Below are 21134 nucleotides of genomic sequence, written 5' to 3'. Positions count from 1 at the left end.
CCGCAACACCACCAGAAGACATCCAACCTCGTGGGGGCAGTAGTCAGAATGTTTTGGTTCATCAGTGCATATGCACTGAAAGGTACAATACGCTCAGAACTTTCCTTTGTAGTTTAGTTCTCAAAGCCTATCAGAGAATTGGGCTTCAGCAAAATGTTCTTAATGTTTCTGGGAATCGGAAAACCACTTTGACGACAAACAATACCACGTGTAAGATAAACGTGACTTCTTATATCATAAATTTCTCTTTCAGAGATTGATGCATTATGCTTCACTTCTCTGCAACCATTTGGAAATAAGAAAAAAATGAGAACATTAAATAAATATTCAGTTGAAAATTTTGTGGAAATGGTGTTTTGAGCCCACAAAAACTTTTATCTAATTATTTCTGAAAACTGGAACTAAATTGTAGGTCTACTGTCTTCTCCCCTGAAGTAGGTCACTGGATTATTCCTTTGTTGATATTTAAATTCTTTATACTGTATTGCTAGTTTTGAAAAGACTTAACAGGGTGCTATATATTCTACAAATATTGCTTCTTTTTGTGACAGACTGACAGTAAGATGACTATAAAGAAGAGATGAACACCTAGTTGCTACAGGCTTAGCGATTACAAAATTTCAGTTGAAGAAGGAAGTTGGATATATATTGCTGACATTTGAAGAACTCTGAGAAATTATGTTATTCCAGATATTTTAATAACACCAAATAATGTGTACACTTAACATTCACATGCAAATAATATATTATATAATCATTATATGTTTGTGTCAGAATAAGCAATAGAAAATACAAAATAAGACGATTGATTTTCTCACACATTTTTACATCAATATTCACAGTAAAGTATATCACAGAAACATTGTGTACATTCAAGGTAACATCTTTAGTACTATTGACACCAAGTATCTTCATATTATTAAAGTGAAATGTTAAATACCATACCATTTCACAGAGAATACAATTGATGTTCGCAAAAGACAATACATCTAAATACAACAACAATACATGGATATATAGAAATAAGAGGGAGTCTGTCTCTCAGGATAATATGACATCAAATTTTTCACAACATATTTCATACATGCATGTGATTATGACACAGCAATCATGCAATTATTCTATAAATATTTTTCCCTAGTTTTCCTGCTATTCAGCACAAAAAGTTGCCATGCTTATAATATAATAGTAATGATGATATCAACAGCAACAATAATCCATAAAAACTCTGCAAGGGAAACTGAGAACAGCTTCACATGTTGACATGCAGTCTGAATTCAGTTACATATTAAGGAACAGCGAGGAATAGGTCACATCAGTGATTATATATGAAAATTACAGATGCAAGATATGCATGAGATCAGTTATGTACTTAGACTTTATTTTACATGTTGGCATTAAATAGTTGGCAACAAATAAGTCATGTTGATTTTCTAAGAGAATATAAACAGAATACTAAAATTTGTTATGAGTACATCAACTGGACCAACAGCAGTTAGTCAGAAATAAGGATTAAGACAGATAGATATTAACCTGCTAATAAAAACTGCATAGTAACAAATAATTACACTATAATCATACTTGCAGCAAAAGTCTATAAGGAAGAAATAATGTAATAAAGATATTGTGGCAGTCAGTGCTTATGAATAAATACTAAATTTTTCTCAAAGTCCATCAGCATTAAAAATAATTTCCAGAAAATGGCAATGGCTAGTTAGAAATGCTACCCTACTACTTAAATGAAGAATACTGAGTTTGTTTTAGTTGATTGTCTTTATGTGGACTAAAAATCCATCAAGTAAAAGAATGAGGAACAAACACTGAATTTTTTACCCTGAGTATAGGCATAGTAATGTTGAGGCCAATATCAGGAACATTTTAATTCATCCATACCATTTAAACTAACTTGAGCTAAAATGCTGCACATGATAGGGCACGGAATTAAAACTGATAATTGAGTGCATTATTGGTGTACAAAATAAAGTAGCAGTTAATCTGAAAGTAATAAATATTTTATAAAATGATTAGCTGTGTTTAGATGTGACTCAGCCTTTGAACATGGCGAGAGCTTAAATGAATCTGGCTAAGCAGGAAGATAATTTCATAAGAAGCTGTTCCAAGGCTGGAATGTGAATAATAAAAGTTACTTCAACACCATTCACACTATAGCATCAGTAAATACAAAATTTCATCTTTGTTGTAGAATGACTCTTGATCATAAATGAGTAGAAATTTTTTCAGACATAACAGTGACATTTCTTGCATTTGTTGACCAATATCAACTTTGTTTTTCACACATGGTGAGCAGATATGACAGTACAAATGCCTGTTATGTTTCAAATACTAATATTAACACTTACTAAACAAACATTTAGAAATTAAACTGCAAAACGATGTTTCTTAGATAAGAACAGCAAAAGCTGCCTTGTGTCAGTGAATTTATTTGTATTCATAGCTAATTTAAAACTCAGTTATATAGAATTCTAAATAAGACTGCCAGGTAAACTTGAAAACATAATTATTCCACTCTCACATAGAGTTTTTTCATGTTTTCACAGTAACTTGTGTCAATCAACATATGCATAAGTAGTCTGTATAATGATTAGATGTCTGTTAAAAACTACAAAAAAGAATAGGTTTTACATTCAGTACATGGAAAGCAATAATCTTGTATTACATTTCAGTTTACTAGAAATCTGACAACCATGATATTAAATGAAGAATGTCTTCATAGTTGTAAAATATTACTGCAGTGATAAGTTGTTAAGTTAATTAAATGTGGAAAAAGAGACAAACAAAAGATATGAGCCACCAGATAAACTATCTGTAAATTTAAAATGGGTTTCAGTTATTACTGTACTACCTTTCAGTTCACAAAACACAAACTGTTGCACTGTAACACAGTTTGAAAAATTTTAACCTTTGAATCAAGGTATCAGTATACAGATAAAGGATACAGTGATAATGAATATTAGCGAGAAAAATGTGGCTAAAGCACTGTGCTGCCTCAGCGGAAAAATGGTTAAAGAAAGAGTTTTTCTAGAACTGTAAGTGTAGTTTGCACTTATTAATGACTTTATAACATTCAGTACATTGAGCAATTTTCTTGTTCCAATTCATCAAACAAATATCCACAATTGTGAAAGCATCTTATTTATTTCTGGTATCATGTTCAAATCAGCTCTTTGATGAAATGGGAAGATAACTCTTACTAACGAATTTAGGTAGTGATGGAAAATGGTTGGGGTTTGCCACTGTCTTTGACTGACCTCTGTGTGAATATGCCTGACACATAAGAGTAATATTTAACTGACTCTGATAAATTCTTGCATAAAGTAGTATTCTGTTTGTATTTTCATAGATAAGTATAAAATAGGAGGAGGAGGACATTAGTGTTTAACGTCCCGTCGACAACGAGGTCATTAGAGACGGAGCGCAAGCTCGGGTGAGGGAAGGATGGGGAAGGAAATCGGCCGTGCCCTTTCAAAGGAACCATCCCCGCATTTGCCTGAAGCGATTTAGGGAAATCACGGAAAACCTAAATCAGGATGGCCGGAGACGGGATTGAACCGTCGTCCTCCCGATTGCGAGTCCAGTGTGCTAACCACTGCGCCACCTCGCTCGGTATATAAAATAGAAAGTACATAACACATAGTACTGGCAAATGGCTTACTATAGATAAAAGCACCGAGAAACTGCATTGCATAACAGCCCCATGCAATAACCCAAGAAGATAATCTAATGTAATCAAGGATATTGATGCCAGAACTGATAATTATAGATGTTATACTCCCATATCTGCTCTCTTCACTAGCCAAATTTTTCTGATGAAAATTGCATCCATCACTAGTATTCTAACCTGCTAACGATGCTGCAAATACCATCCATTATTGCAAGTTTTGACTCTTGATATATAAAAAGATTACAGTATTGTAGTTCTAGACTGCCATATCAATTATAGGCCTTAGTGAGCAACATATGAAATGTCCTAAATACAAACTCATTGTCTGCTGTTGCAGAAAAGCCTTCAGTCTCTGTTATACTTCTAGGCCATATTAACATTCAGTATATTTTTATGACTTTATTACTTGACACCCAAAAGATGAATATTTATATATTGTTTCCTGAAGCCCCATTTAATTCAGTACGAGTGATACTACAGAATATGTGTCATTGTTTATTTATTTAATTTTTGTTTCTCATTCTTATCTGTCTGTTTCGTTATTAAATTTTACTTCACGTCAGTGTGTCTCATTTGTGGCTGTTCTAGATTACGCTTATTCATCCTTATTTTCAGTATTATGTTTGACTGTTTTACACTTTCACTCAATGTTATTTGGGTGCCTGCCATATATCTCATTCAGTCAAGATGGTGCACCTGCTTCTATGTAGTATTTTCATTGTCATGATCGAATATTTCTTCAGTTACCCCTGATACTTTTCCTGCTTGCAATTATACGCTATCCATAGCTATTGTTATTTATTCACTTCCTCTTCATCACTGTGCTTCATCTACCATATGTTTTTCTGGTTACAGTGTCTAAAAATATGGAATTCACACTTTCCTCTTCATTCTGTTAATGTTCTGTCTCCTCATACACTTTCACTTATTTAAAATTTCAGTTTCCATTTCAACATTAGTAGCTTGTGGTCTGAGTTAATATGTCTCCACAAAGATGTACTCCATACTTCAGTATCTCTTTCTAGGCGCAATTGAGTATATACAGTAACTACACATTTGACTTGATATATTGAATGTAGTGTTGAGTATCTCCAGAAGTTTATTCATGGTATATTCTGAATGACAGAGCTAAAATAAAAATTAGTACCACATTTGTTAAGAGTGCATGCAATCAGAGACACGTAATAGCACATGCTGTTAGAGACACACGAAAACAGAAAAAAACTGAGGAACCTGTTATAATACTGATGAGTGTGAAGGATTCAAGAAGATTCACTGAGAAATAGTTCAACAGAAGAAGAAAGAATAATTTACTGTTGGTTGTCAAACAACAGTACTGTGCCTTTATTATAAATCAAAGAAGATCAGCTGGAAGATAAAGTGTGGATCCCTAAAATAGGAAACAAAGAAAATGAAGGTAACAAAGATGCTGACGTCAGGCAACAAGTAAACTGAATCTGAAAGTGATACTGTACAGATGTGAATAAGACAAGAGAAAGTCTCTCTATAACTAGAAAGAAATGTGTCTGCTGATCTATTGAACTGGCACTTGTAATATATTATTGGATGACTATTTTAAAAAATTAGCCTAATAAATGACAAATCAGTTATTATTGTACAAAAGATATCCATTACTTGAGTTTAGTAGATACGTAAACAATTTCATACAATTGGTAAATCTCAGTGCTATAGAAATGAGTCATTGTAAATAACATAACTTTATTTGTGTGCATTTTTTTAACCTAAGAGTGAAGCTAATTACAAAGCAATAGATCTGATACACCCAAATATATAGTTCCAGTTTCAATTCTGTCTTTGTTGCTATGGCCAACAAATAAACAGAAATCTTCACTTTTGTTTTAATGAAATGATGACTGTCTGCATCATGCAGAGTTTATGTCAGTTGTATAATTCCTCTAATTAGAACTATATACAATCAGCACATGTGCAAGCAGTTAGCATACTATTATTTAACCATATAAAAATATGTCTACACTTACAAATATTAACTGAATAAAAAGCAATTACATGTAATATACAGCTGGTTACAGTAGACTTAGGGCTTCTACCTATTGTACATTTATCCACATAATGAGATAAAAAGAAAAAGTGCATAGAAAAAATAGTTGACTAATATATGTGATATTTTATTAGCTGTTCAAAGAGTTAAATATATTTTAGCTAGCAATATTCCAACTCATTTGTGTCTTATTTACACTTCACAATTTAGTTTTCTGACAGATTCTCACACAGTAATATTGAAGCTGCCCTCTGTATTGTGAAATGTGTGAGCATATACAAGAATCGTTGTGAGGAGTGTAGGCAAAATTAAAAAAAATATAGATCATCAACAAGCCCTGTTCCAACCTAATACTAACGTTTAACATCAGTGCACCTATTGATCATGAGCAAAACCTGTATCCTTGAAGCACAAATTAACTGTTCAGGTCCCTATAGTCAATTTCTGTTGCTGTTTTTACCAGCTGCTAGCTTAAAATGTAAATTATATCGTCTTTTTTTTTAGAGTAGTTGTCTGTAAGTTTATGAACGGTTTTCCACTTAACAAAATGTATCGAAAATACTGAAAATTTATAATACCTCAGTAGTTAATGTAATTAGGTACTGTAAGCACCTGAAACACTTTTTCTCCAATGTCATCAGCGCTCATACCTGAAAATAAGTCCTAGGTGTGAAATATACTGTTTGAAGCTCATGCACATGTCTATCTATACATAAATGTCTATACAAAGAGGTCAGTTATGCAATTTCTGCATTCACTTCAGCAAAGATTATCACTTAGTTCATTCACAGCAGCTTGTATATGTGTCAAGAAACAATTGTCACAAATATGAGTCTGGTCTTAGCAGAATCACTCATTTTATAGTATTGTTTCAATACACACACAGTGCTGTAGCAGCCATTGCAGCTGTACAATGCCCATATATTTCATCTGACTGCACACCACCTGCAAAAAAGGCAGTTAATTAGATAAGAGAGATGACTTATGAGAACACAAAAACGTGGACACACAATGGTGCAGCACTCTAGCACTACATACATTTACAGGATTAGTAAGGTAAGGTATTTTCTCGGTAACTCACAAAATAATAAATGAAAGGAATATTTACTTGGAACATTCTTGCTGCAGAGTTATGTAAATAGTTTATTTAGTTGTTATCCAGAGAGTTGCAGTAACGAGTTATAACTTTTTAAATAGAACGTAATTTTTTCCTGTCATGTAACTGATGTATTTAAACCAATTGTGTATAAATTAATTTAGTTCAATTTTTTATCAATTTTAGATAATGAGCTGGAGGCCTTCAAAGTTTTAGGTTTGGATTCAAAATGCTGGATAAAACTGCCTGTGTTCATATGGATGTCCTGGTGGCAGAACATTAATCTAAGTGAAGTGTTTAAACTAGTGCCCATTTTTCTGAATGCACAACCCCACGTGCAGTCTAAACGACCTGTGGACGAGACGCGAAGTTAATTGCGTCATGGAGCGACAATCTTCCTCACTACATTGTTTGAAGTAACGTTGGGTTTGAATTTTGTTGTTACACTTTCGTATAGAAGGCAGATCTAATACCACCAACAACCTGTATTCGATCTACAGTGGATACCAACGTGGGATAAACGTTGAATACATATCCAACGAGTATACTGACATGTTGTTGACGCTCAGTGAATGGCAACATGATGCCGATGAAGCAGCACATAGCAGATGTGAAATAGCATGGTCGAAAAGTATCATCAACCACTGCGTTCTTTCGCGCTGAAAAACATCTTCGACAAGCAAGAAACGAAGAGCAGAAAGAGGCAAAATATGGAAGAGTTTGATACCAGTGACTGCTTTTCGTAAGCTGACAAACAGATCACCTAAAAAGCCTCACAGCTGTGAAATGAATAATACATGGTCACAAGTTTCACATGTGTAAGCTGTCACTGTCGCAGGAGCTGGATGAAAAAAAAAATTCAGTCAGAGCGTTATTTTCTCCAGATTAGTTGTGAAACGCATTAAAAAGTGTTATATTCTCTGATGACTCCATGTTCACAAATTATGGTGCAGCAGACCGTCATATTATGCATCAGTGAGACAAAGTAAATCATGTCAATGGGTATATCATGTCAATCATCAAAGGAGGTCACATATTTATGTGTGGTGTTCAGTTCTTGGAAATGAAATCATAGAGCCACACTGCAACATGTGATGTGTATATAGCTCCTGTTTTCGACCGTTAAGGTGTTATCTGTGAAACTGCCAGTCTAGACATTAATGGCTGTATGTGGATGCACTACAATCATCATCTTCTGGCAAAGATGATGACTGTGACACTCATCGCAATGTCTCAAAATTTCAATGCAGCCATCTGGATGGAAGCATTGAAGAAATATCAGATAGACCTGCTAGATTTGTTTTAAATATAAAGAAAAGCATTCCTTGGAAATCATTCCTGTGTTTTCACTAATCATGCCAATATTCTGTTGAAGAGGTACAAGACTCCTACATAAAACTGCATATACATAGATTAAATCACATGCCACTGCGAGATGGAGAACTGATGCAAAATTAGAACAAAAACGAAACCGCTGATTATGAAGTAGAAATGTCAGAGGTCATACAAGAATAGAATTTGCTGAGAAGGACAGCACATTTATTCTTAATACCAGTAGAAAGTATACTTGGCAAGGATCGGATAACACCTAAAACAGAATTAAATGTATTTTATTAAACACTGAAGAAATTGTACTGATTGTGTCCTACACTACTTCAGACTTTCAAGTAATCATATACTAATAATCGAGCAGTAGAAATAAATACAAAGCTAAAAGAAAGCCAGGAAATCAAATTTGTAAGTTATATTTAAGAATAAGGAGTTTTACCAGAGAAAAATATGAGACAAGTTGAACATCATAAAAATGAAGATTAACTCAACAGAGACAAAAAGGGCAACTGTGTATGTAACGAAAATGTGGTTTGAGAAAGAACTGAGAACAATAAGTGTAGAAGTAACACAAATCAGAAAGTTATGTTAAAATAAGTATCACATTTCACAAGTTAAGTTAGGGGAGGACACAGAAACCAACAATGGAGGAAAATTGTACAAGCATTCAAATATTTCTTTAAACGTTAATAAAGCTCAAAAGATGACTCAGAAAAACATCTAACTTGTAAAGTTATTTACAAAATATGTGCTATTTAACACAATGCCTTAATCTGAAAAATGTTGCAATTGTCCACTGTACGAGAAAGGAAACAGGTAGGATGTGAAAATTTATGTACCTGTCAACCTTTTTTTTGTAATGTACACAATATTCGCCAAACTTATTACCGATTACACAGAATAAACAATGGATTTTCATCGAGCAAAGAACCAGAATGGCTTTAGAAGTTGATGTAGGTACATTCGTCCTAGAGCGATCGAACGTCTTTGGCACTGCTAATGTGGAAGTTCTTTGAGACGGCACAACGCGGCTTCAGTGCGAGCTGGACAATGGGATTGACTAAACACCCTGTACTCTTGCTTGGTTTAAGGGGGGTTGGAACGCACTATCCCGACAATGTTAAATTTAGTGACTTGGCTTCCATGTATTTCAGGAACCACTGTAGCCATTGATATGAAACTTTTACAGGACATTAAACTGTATGTTCTGAGTCTACTGAACTACAATAATTGCATTTCAGTCACTGCTTTCGGAAATACAATTTTTTAATTACATGGTTAAAATTTTGTGTCCTTTTTTGTACGTTATCCTAAATAATTTTAATTATGCATAACATTATGTCCTTCCTTTCATGTTCTGTGATGCAGTTTGCTCCAGGATGAATTCCCATATTCTGTAGCATTTTCACCCTACCAATGCTTCCATCATTAAAACCAAAAACAGCCTCACTGGCCTCCCACTTTAGTGTCTTCATTCCAACAAAAACATTTTTTGGTAAGGGAGTACATACAAGATTAGTGAACGACTCACTGGGATTTTGAGTCTAACCATGTATACACTTCTCCAGTAATTCAGGATTTGCCAGGTCTCTGTAAATAAGTTTTATAATATCCATGACTCCTGCTGGGATGGAATGTTTATGGCTGTATGAACTGTTTGAGTACTGAGCATTGCGGTAATTCCACCATGAATCAGGTCTAGGAGGGCAAAGGTGGTGTACTGGTTTTTCATCAGTTGGCAGTGTGTGGAAGGAGGTAGCCCATGCTGCCTGCTTCATTTTCAACAAATCCTCAGTATTATTTCTAATGGCCATCCCACAATACTGCTGTAGTTCATCAAACATTTTGTTTGTTAGCCTGCCTCTTATGGTTTTACCACCAGAAAGTTTCTTGTTTCCCAAACTTTGTTTCAACTTCCTCAAAATGGTGCCCATCCTCACGTAAGAAACACGTAATTTAACCTTTATAACATAGTAATCCACAACCTTCTACATAAAAAATTACCGATTTTATTAGATCTTGAAGCAATGCCCGTAAAAAGTTTAAGATTTTCAACTAGTGTAGATTGTATTTAAAAAATAAAATAAAATACTTCTCATATGAGTTTATAAGTAATGTATATATTATTTTATTCGGAAAATTGCAACTTTTATAATGAGATAAGAATCCGAGTGTAAAAAAAATCCGTTCCAACTCCCCTTAATATAGTATTCTGGTTATCTGAGTGTGCCGTCTCTAACGGTGACTTACTACTATTGTAGTTTTCCATTTCCTGCAGACAATTTGCCAGACACTGACAGAACTATAGGATTGGATTACCAATCTGAGAGACATTTTGACAAATCTTTCAACAAAATCTATGATCACCGTGCCTGGGAAACAGCACATTGGTTTGATCTATTTTAGAATACTGAATCAGTGCTACAGATCGTGTTTCACTTCTTCAGGACATCCACTATCCCCGGGTGATACTGAATTTGGTAAAATGAAAATGGAACACGTCTTAATGGAGTACACTGATAAGCCAAAACATTATGACGACCTGCTTAATAGCTTGTCTGCCTGTGTTTGAAACTAAAGATATAAGTGATTCTGTCTATTAGTGATGCGATAGTTTATTGGTAGGTTCGTCAGCTGTCAGCGTGCTTTCGATTACTACAACAGGTTCCATGCAAGCGTGGGAGAATGTCTCCCACAACGAGATACTGTTCCCACCAGCTCGCGTCCGCGGCGAGCTACACGTTTCGAGCCGCCGTTCACGTCAATGACGGCGCTTGTGGAGACGACCATAGATGTAGTGCAGGAAAAATGTGATTCACCCGAAGAGCCGACACGTTTCCATTGATCAACGGTCGAATCCCGATGGTCCCGTGCCCACTGCAATCGTAGTTGACGATATCTCGGGTCAACATCTGAAGACACAGGGGTGGTCTGCTTCAGAGTTCCATGTTCAACAATACACGATGAACAGTGTGCTCCAAAACACATGTGCATGCACCAGCGTTGTGCTCTTTCGGCAGAGATGCCACAGATTACCATCTATCCTGTTTTACAGAGCAGACAGGCCTCCGAACCTCCCATTCTGTAAAGAGTCGTAGACGTCCAACCATTGAACGAGATACTCGTACACAGGGTCTGCATAATAAGAATCTGACTTTTTTTCAAAGTCGCTTACCTCAATGGATTTCCCTATTTGCAGCCCATATGCAGGCTAGGGTGATCCTCGGTCCGCGTCTCCTCCCCTTACATACTTTAGTTACCGCGTCACTTCCCCGCAGCGCCACCAGGCAGCATCCAACCCCGCGGTAGGCAGTGGTCAAAGTGTTTTGACTGATCGGTGTATATCAGAGCCACTTTAGTTTTGCCGATGACATTGCCATGTTTGTTTGTAGTGTAGATAACCTTCAACAACTACAATGAGACGAAGGAAAGGCATAATCAATAAATTGTAAAGAAATGAAGTCATAGAGGCAGTTAATGAGTTTTTGTATTGGGGGAGCTGATGTCAAGTTCTGGAGAAAAGGAAAAGACATAAATAGGAGAATATAAATCATCTGGAATGCTTTTGATAAACTACAAAGAGTTCTCAAAAATAATCTTCTGATGTGTCTGTAAAGGGAAACTTTCAATCAGTTTGTGTTTACTGTTTTGACTTACACAGTGAGACAGAGACCTTAAATGTGAAAAACTTTCATAAATCGATGGTTATACAGAGAACAGTGGATAGATGTATGATGGGAATAACTCCGAAGAATACATAATGAGACAAATCGATCATGGAATAGACTGGATTGGAACACATATTTATGACAGTAATGAAATTTAAGTGGAGGTAGATAGGAGACTTAGCAAGAGAAATTGATAGTAGGTTGAACAAGGAAGTTCCTTAGTGGTTTCAAGATAAAGAAAAAGAGTAAGGCGACAGTGGAAGGTCAGTGGGCAGGAGCAAAAAGGATTTGTGTATCTGAAGACCATAATGTGTGGAGAAATATGGAGGTGGTTTTTATTCAGTAGTGGATGTCAAATGGCTGATTATAATCTATTAGCATCAGCTATTCTTTCTGTTTCTGGGTTCATACTATCATTAATTCAAGTATCATTGCGTACTAACCGGATGTACACTTAGCTGCATATGTGTTGATTACAGCCGCGAAACATTTGTGGGCTAGAAACCTTAATTATAGGTAGTACCAGTTGTTTGTTGCTTCTACATTTCAAAATCCCTTTTCGTAAGGAATGGTCAAGGATCTATACATTTCATGGATTTTCAAAGATCTGTAAGCTCCCAGTTCCTTATCTCACATTTGCAAGGATTGTACCTGAAGGCATTTAAACAATATGAAGCGCAAAATAACAATTGTAAACATATCAACACAACGAGAACAATCTGAAGTGGAAGCAAACTTAATTGTGTATCTTAAAGTACTATTCGGAGATCATTAGAAGCGTACGTCAAGCGCTATTCCTTGCATACTGGCAATGAAGAAACGCTGTCGGAAATTTTCGACCTGCCAACATTTTTAGTACAAATAAACGTCAAAGAGTGGCAGTTTGGCAACACTGAAATCGCATGTACGGCAATTAGAGTAATAATATACACTCCTGGAAATGGAAAAAAGAACACATTGACACCGGTGTGTCAGACCCACCATACTTGCTCCGGACACTGCGAGAGGGCTGTACAAGCAATGATCACACGCACGGCACAGCGGACACACCAGGAACCGCGGTGTTGGCCGTCGAATGGCGCTAGCTGCGCAGCATTTGTGCACCGCTGCCGTCAGTGTCAGCCAGATTGCCGTGGCATACGGAGCTCCATCGCAGTCTTCAACACTGGTAGCATGCCGCGACAGCGTGGACGTGAACCAAATGTGCAGCTGACGGACTTTGAGCGAGGGCGTATAGTGGGCATGCGGGAGGCCGGGTGGACGTACCGCCGAATTGCTCAACACGTGGGGCGTGAGGTCTCCACAGTACATCGATGTTGTCGCCAGTGGTCGGTGGAAGGTGCACGTGCCCGTCGACCTGGGACCGGACCGCAGCGACGCACGGATGCACGCCAAGACCGTAGGATCCTACGCAGTGCCGTAGGGGACCGCGCTGCCACTTCCCAGCAAATTAGGGACACTGTTGCTCCTGGGGTATCGGCGAGGACCATTCGCAACCGTCTCCATGAAGCTGGGCTACGGTCCCGCACACCGTTAGGCCGTCTTCCGCTCACGCCCCAACATCGTGCAGCCCGCCTCCAGTGGTGTCGCGACAGGCGTGAATGGAGGGACGAATGGAGACGTGTCGTCTTCAGCGATTAGAGCCGCTTCTGCCTTGGTGCCAATGATGGTCGTATGCGTGTTTGGCGCCGTGCAGGTGAGCGCCACAATCAGGATTGCATACGACCGAGGCACACAGGGCCAACACCCGGCATCATGGCGTGGGGAGCGATCTCCTACACTGGCCGTACACCTCTGGTGATCGTCGAGGGGACACTGAATAGTGCACGGTACATCCAAACCGTCATTGAACCCATCGTTCTACCATTCCTAGACCGGCTAGGGAACTTGCTGTTCCAACAGGACAATGCACGTCCGCATGTATCCCGTGCCACCCAACGTGCTCTAGAAGGGGTAAGTCAACTACCCTGGTCAGCAAGATCTCCGGATCTGTCCCCCATTGAGCACGTTTGGGACTTGATGAAGCGTCGTCTCACGCGGTTTGCACGTCCAGCACGAACGCTGGTCCAACTGAGGCGCCAGGTGGAAATGGCATGGCAAGCCGTTCCACAGGACTACATCCAGCATCTCTACGATCGTCTCCATGGGAGAATAGCAGCCTGCATTGCTGCGAAAGGTGGATATACACTGTACTAGTACCGACATTGTGCATGCTCTGTTGCCTGTGTCTATGTGCCTGTGGTTCTGTCAGTGTGATCATGTTATGTATCTGACCCTAGGAATGTGTCAATAAAGTTTCCCCTTTCTGGGACAATGAATTCACGGTGTTCTTATTTCAATTTCCAGGAGTGTATTAAGAAATCTATATGCCATTGTTCGCAAAAAATCATGTAAATACGACTATGTGAAACACAATTCTCGCTGTTTATGCAGGATCCGTCAGTGCTGGCGATGTGAAGCTGATACATCTAGTCTTCGCATTGTGACGAGCCACGTATGTAGCAGTCGTTCAGCCAGGTAACGCCTTGTGAAAATCATTTAACGCTTAATATAGGACTAACTAATTTGTGCTTGTGCTGAATATACACAGCTGAAAAAAAATGGTACACCCATTTAGAGGTTTCGAATGCACTCAAGATTTATTGTTGCAACAGTGCATATGGAGTACATGAAACAGTTATATTTGCAAATCAATGGCACAAGCGGTTCTGAGGAACCAGATATCGCCATATGCTGAAAGACCCATGGTAGTACATGGTGTAGCCTCCACGGGCGCAACCCAGACGCTGACTCTGGCATCCTGCCGATCGTACAGATATCAAGTACTGTCCTGGGATAAGTCATGCACGCCTGCTCGAAATTTCCACGGAGCTCTGTAAGAGTTTTTGGTTGACTAATAACACGAGTAATTTCTTGCCCCATCATATCCCCACACATGCTCACTGGAGACAAATATGGAAAGCATGCTAGCCAGGGAGGTCTCTGCACGTCTTGCAGATCACTTTGAGACTCAGGGGCAGCAGTTGGGTGGGTGTTATCTTGTTGGAACAACACATCACCCTCCTGTTGCAAGAATGGCTAAAGAAAGGGATCTAACAACATTCTGCACGTAGTGATCGCTGGTCAGCGTCCCCTCCAGAAACACCAAAGGTGTACGAGAGTTGTAGCATATCGGAACCCGGACCATAAGCCTGGGTAGGGGCAATTGTGTCTTGGACGAATGTAACCTACTGACAGCGCTCGCCAGGTCTACATTGTACGAACCAAAGACCATCACTTATGTGCAAGCAGAATTTTCTTTCAAGACTGAAGACCACGGCGTGCCATTCTAACTTCAAAGTGATACCCTGACGACGCCAGTCGAGCTGTGCACGTCGATGCTGTGGTGCAAGTGGAAGACGGGCTAGAGGCGTCTGTGCTGCGTGGACGTCCAGAACCTCGTTGGAGGGCGTGAGAATGTTTACGTGACCACTGATACCAGCATCCCTGCACAACTGACTCAGCACTTCAAACTCCTGCGGCAATTCTCCGAAAGGACCACCCGTCACTCAGGTCACAACTGGACCCCTTTCAAAGTTTCTCAGTTGGTTCTAGGAAACACGAGTGCGTCTCCATGGCGTGGTTGCGTGGTTGCTTCACACGTCTGCATTACACTGAGCCTTCTGGTTGTGAGCATCCGCAATTAATGGGTAGCCATAGATGGCCACTATGCTATCTGTTGGCGGACGACGCTGAAACCATTGTCAATACATCTACTATCCACCAGGGGGCATATGGCGTCATCGGACGTCGTCTTTCCAGGTGTATTACTTTTTTTCCGGCAGTGTATAATGTGTCAGCAATGTTGTGTGTCAAGAAATGGATGCAGCAAAATAGCAGACAGGGTTATTTCTCTAAAGGTTATATACCAAGTCGAAAATATCAAACCTCACGTGTTTTTATCTAAGTGCTCGCATTTATAATCAAACCAGTCAGATAAAATTTGATGGAAAATAATTAAATAAATCAAATCTTACATTGCAGGTAAGATGAGGGAGAGTACAATAATCTAGTATCTAATTTAAACTGTTGATACTAAGTGAAATAAAATCTACAGAGACTAGTTAGTAGAAGGTGTAAATTTTCTGACATACTACTGAGAATTATCCTTCAGTAAAAGACGCTGCAGCTAATCACTAAATCAGACATATAGGTACATTTGTGCTTGTAATAACAGGGTCAAAGGAAAATTAGATGTTACTCTGCAGCAAGCCTGACGAAGAACAGCCTCTAGGGTAATCTTATAACTACATGTAACACATTTTTTCATTTAGGAAACAATTTCAACTAAGGCAGTATGCATAATTAGTAAATACTACTGTAGAAATTAAATTTAAATGAAAGTAATACTTGTAATACTAATATAATGGAGGGTCTGGTGGTTTGTACTTCGGTTGGTCTTACACAGATTTATGACAAAGGTACAAGAATACTAATGTAGCCTCCATTTGTAGCTGTAGAAATTACTAATAGCAGCTCTACACTAGCAGAAGCGCTAACCATATTGCGTTTTGAGCAAATATCAGGCATCAAATATCAATCGACATCTAATAGGATATCACAGACGGAAATATAGAAAAGAAAGAATAGAAGTGAAAATGTGACTGACATGCTTCGATATTTCATAAATGTCTCGCGTGTGAGCTTTATATCTCAGGTCACAAGCATCTGAAAGCGGAGATAGTCTGTTTCATGTGAGTACAAGTTTACATTATGAGAACTGTATATTCTGTAGAGTATAGAATTTGATCGTTTAGTAAAGGATGATGAGAGATGTTTCGTGTAAAGATCTACTTTTTTTTCTAAAATTCTGTGTTGGCTTGCTGCATATATCACTGAGCCTGCTAGACTCATATGCGAAAGATGCAACGCTACTGAAGTTCATTTCTCAGTCTGCAATTCATTCAAAATTTTTAACACCACTGACACGTTTTTAACAATACTAGAAAAGATATTTAAAAGATGCATAAAACATGTACGGGGTGTCCCAGGAAGAATGGTCAATATTAAGGAATATGACAGGAACGATAATTAGAAGTAAAAATGTCTACTAAACATGGCTTCTAAAATGCACCTTATGAGCTATCAGCACTTCTTGATCCTCTATAGTGTGAAACAAATTTCATCTACTGCAAACTCTTTGTGTTCCATATTTGGGGAGGAGGTAGTGTGAACCAAAACAAGAAAAAAATGGGTAGTACGCATGGAATCTAAAATGCATATCTTAAGGGTTATAAAAACGTGTTCGGTGGAAGATGTGTGTTTTGCAGTAGCGAGGGTGAACAAGTGCTCACAGCTCTTAACGTAAGCATTTTCGAGCCCGTGTTTACTACACGTTTTTGCTTCCAATGATCGTTCCTGTCATATCCCACAATATAGACCATTCCTTCTGGAACACCCTGTATAGAAGACTAAGACGAAAGACAAATCTTACGGTAGGGCGTTGATGACCTCGTTACTTAGCGCGCTGACGCACAAATCATCAACATCGAATTTTATGGCTTGTATGACTGTTTCTTTAGCGTGTCAAAAAAATGCATGACTGTATATGTAGGTGAAAGGAGATTAATTACGTGTTAAGTGATGTACAGACAGCCGAAAGGACCGTCTCTAACTAGCGCTTGTCAAATGACAGCGAACCAAGTGCCATGTAAAAGGAAGCGTCAAAATGTCTGCGACTAGCCTGCGCATACGTATCTCATGTTTGTCTTTATTTATTGTACTGAAAATGAGATTAGTGTATTCAACCAGTACCAGAATCTGGAAGAAATTAGGCAGAATAAAAAAGGTGTGGTGGAAGTTATTGACCGTTAAGGGTACTGAAGGACAATAAATTCGGCATCACGTGTCTCTCGCGGGGAAATACTACATGTCGTATTTATATTTAGTGGAGTTGTATTAAAGGTTTCGAAAACCTACCAAATGTATAGACACTTTGTCAAGTATCAGAGATATGTGAGAATGATTAACGTACCAAGACCAAAGGAACTTCAGATTGTCAGTTGTAAACAGCATCCAGAATCAAGTTATGTAATGTCTATATTTTTTAATATTTTAATAAATGTGTGTGAAAATTAATCAAGTTCTGTTTAAAGTTCCTCACCGTCAATCTGCTGCTCTAAGCGTGCAAGTGGCATTTCTATCGTCTGACCTACCGCAGAAGATAAACACGCCATGATAAGACCACGAGACACATTGCTGACACTCGCCTACTTCGTTAGAGCGACAAGTCAAATAATCTGGTGGTGTGTGTACCCAAGGTCATACAGTACGCACACCACAGAATGCTTGTTCATACCCTGCAGTGTCTCATTACACCTCTGTGGTCGGTATTACTGGTTCAAAAAAATGGTTCAAATGGCTCTGAGCACTATGGGACTCAACTGCTGTGGTCATTAGTCCCCTAGAACTTAGAACTACTTAAACCTAACTAACCTAAGGACATCACACACATCCATGCCCGAGGCAGGATTCGAACCTGCGACCGTAGCAGTCGCACGGTTCCGGACTGCGCGCCTAGAACCGCGAGAGGTATTACTGGGACTGAGGTCCTGTTAGGCCCTGTAACCCGTTACCCAGTATGAAGATTTTTCCATATTCCAAATGGTTAGTATTCCTACTCGTAGGAACATGCAAGGAGCCCCCCCTCCCCACGAAGTGCACGTGACAATAGTATTCGGCTGTCCCTTAATGACGATGGTTACACTGGTTAATCGTCTCGCGTCAGAAGCAGCTGTCAGCATGACAAAATGAGAAAAAACCGAAAGCTACATTTCAAAGCCGACTGTAACGCTCATTTTTACAAACATCGAAAGCATATGTGTCCTCGTAGACTTTCGCGGCTTCACGTCTGAATAAAATCTTCTCGGTTTTCAAGTCGTGTCAATTCGAATAAAATTCTCGAGCTCTCAACGACTATCTCCGCCATCGTCGTCGGGAGTAAAGCCACTGACTGCCGGGGCAGGAACGATTTTCCACTTATGCACCCAAGATCACCCCCCCCCCCTCCGACCCCCCCCCCCCCCCCCCCCGCGCCCATGAACCAGGGACCTTGCGACCTTGCCATTGGTGGGGAGGCCTGCGTACCTCAACGATACAGATGGCCGTACTGTAGGTGCAACCACAACGGAGGGTTATCTGTTGAGAGGCCAGACAAACGTTTTGTTCCTGAAGAGGGGCAGCAGCCTTTTCAGTAGTTGCGGGGGCAACAGTCTGGATGATGGACTGATATGGCCTTGTAACAGTAACCAAAACGGCCTTGCTGTGCTGGTACTGCGAACGGCTGAAGGCAAGGGGAAACTAAAGCCGTAATTTTTCCCGAGGGCATGCAGCTTTACTTTTCGGTTAAATGATGATGGCGACCTCTTGGGTAAAATATTCCGGAGGTAAAATAGTCCCCCATTCGGATCTCTGGGCGGGGACTACTCTGGAGGACATCGTTATCAAGAGAAAGAAAACTGGCGTTCTACGGATCGGAGCGTGGAATGTCAGATCCAGTGGAGGGTTTCAGTTACATTACATAATGGTAAGACAGAGATTTAGGAATCAGGTTTTAAATTGTAAGACATTTCCAGGGGCAGATGTAGACTCTGACCACAATCTATTGGTTATGAACTGTAGATTAAAACTGAAGAAAGTGCAAAAAGATGAGAATTTAAGGAGATGGGACCTGTATAAACTGACAGAACCAGAGGTTGCAGTGAGTTTGAGGAAGAGCATTAGGGAACGATTGACAGGAATGGGGGAAAGAAATGCAGTTGAAGAAGAATGGGTAGCTTTGAGGGATCAAATAGTGAAGGCACCAGAGGATCAAGACGGTAAAAAGACAAGGGCTAGTAGAAATCCTTGGGCAACAGAAGATATATTGAATATAATTTACGAAAGAAGAAAATATAAAAATGCAGTAAATGAAGCAGGCAAAAAGGAATACAAACGTCTCAAAAATGAGATCGACAGGAAGTGCAAAATGGCTAAGCAGGGATGGCTAGAGGACAAATGTATGGATGTAGAGGCATATCTCACTAGTGGTAAGATAGATACTGCCTACAGGAAAATTAAAGAGACCTTTGGAGAAAAGAGAGCCACTTGTATGAATATCAAGAGCTCAGATGGAAACCCAGTTCTAATCAAAGAAGGGAAAGCAGAAAGGTGGAAGGAGTATATAGAGGGTCTATACAAGGGCGATGTACTTGAGGACAATATTATGGAAATGGAAGAGGATGTAGAAGAAGATGAAATGGGAGATACGATACTAAGTGAAGAGTTTGACAGAGCACTGAAAGACCTGAGTCGAAACAAGGCCCCCGGAGTAGACAACATTCCATTGGAACTACTGACGGCCTTGGGAGAGCCAGTCCTGACAAAACTCTACCATCTGGTGAGCAAGATGTATGAGACAGGCGAAATACCCTCAGACTGCGCCCCTTATGAGACAGTCTCAACGTCATTCTCACCTATAAGGCAGATCTTATTTATATGAAGAGTTGACACCGCAAAAATATCACTTCCAGTCTGATAATGTGGCCTTCGTTTTATTAGCTTAACACGTGTCACTTTTGTTCTCGTTGTTGATTACGTGCTCGCCGGCCGCGGTGGCCGAGCGGTTCTAGGCGCTTCAGTCCGGAACCGTGCGACTGCTACGGTTGCAGGTTCGAATCCTGCCTCGGGCATCGATGTGTGTGATGCCCTTAGGTTAGTTAGGTTTAAGTAGTTCTGAGTTCTAGGGGACTGATGACCTCAGATATTAAGTCCTATAGTGCTCAGAGCCATATGAACCATTTGATTACGTGTACCCTGTATGCACGGTACATCTCATTTTTGCTTTTGCACGTATTATGCAGCAGTTCTTGTTTCGTAGCTGATATGCTTTGGATGAATAAGATCTCCTCGGTGGTCCAGCCGTGTCAATTCAAATAAAATTCTCGAGCTTTCGATGGCTGTCTCCGCTTTTCTCGTTAGGAGTTCAACTACTGACTGCCGGGTTGGCAAGATTTTTCGCGTATTTGGCCAAGATTAGTGGCACCAATCAGAGAGGAGCGAAACGACGCGTGCGAGGAAAGTGAATTGGGCAACTCATATCAACTTCGGTCCGCCGCGGAACCTTGACTGACGTCAGGTGGCGCGAGGGGCCAGCGCCGCGTTAGAAACTGCCGCTCCCGCCTTCCTACAAGCGTTAAGCTTTCGTCGTTGCTTACTTTCAACATCCAAAGCCTGCCTCAACGCCCTACTCAGTGTGTACCACTAGTCTCTGTTAAAATTGTTGCTGTTCATTCTAATCTCAGCCGCTGCTTTTCTGCCATA

The 21134-nt window shown here is 39.5% G+C and overlaps 1 protein-coding gene across 1 annotated transcript in view; it reads right to left on the bottom strand.

The window, feature by feature from the left end:
• Positions 1 to 682: 682 nt before the first annotated feature.
• The window catches only part of LOC126298157 (Golgi-associated plant pathogenesis-related protein 1-like), a 374557-nt gene continuing 354105 nt past the window's right edge, over positions 683 to 21134 (bottom strand). Inside the window, exon 7 of the mRNA XM_049989467.1 lies at positions 683 to 6647. The gene's annotated coding sequence lies outside the window, so the exon portion shown is untranslated. The remainder of the gene's footprint in view (positions 6648 to 21134) is intronic.

Source organism: Schistocerca gregaria, chromosome X, assembly GCF_023897955.1.
Source record: "Schistocerca gregaria isolate iqSchGreg1 chromosome X, iqSchGreg1.2, whole genome shotgun sequence".
Taxonomy (NCBI): domain Eukaryota; kingdom Metazoa; phylum Arthropoda; class Insecta; order Orthoptera; family Acrididae; genus Schistocerca; species Schistocerca gregaria.
This window is presented reverse-complemented; position numbering and strand designations above follow the sequence as displayed.